The sequence below is a fragment of the Sinocyclocheilus anshuiensis genome, unplaced genomic scaffold (assembly GCF_001515605.1).
Source record: "Sinocyclocheilus anshuiensis isolate Anshui unplaced genomic scaffold, SAMN03320099.WGS_v1.1 scaffold444, whole genome shotgun sequence".
Classification (NCBI taxonomy): Eukaryota; Metazoa; Chordata; class Actinopteri; order Cypriniformes; family Cyprinidae; genus Sinocyclocheilus; species Sinocyclocheilus anshuiensis.
Window position 1 is genome coordinate 488215 of NW_015555739.1, and position 257 is coordinate 488471.

Below are 257 nucleotides of genomic sequence, written 5' to 3' on the forward strand. Positions count from 1 at the left end.
AATTAGCCTCCCGGTGCCGCGGGTAATTACGGTAACGAGCCGCAAATGAACCGTAATGAACCGCAAAATTCCTCAAAAAAAAAAAACCCTCACATAAGACGCGGCGCGAAGCGCGTTACTAATAACCGTCACTCAGGCGTCGGCGGGGAAAAAAGGGCGCGAGAGGAGTTGACACGCATTACCCTCAGCGCTGCGCGAGACCCCGTATGTCATCCCCCGCGCGCCTCCCGCGTTTCCACAATCATTTCCCGCCAATG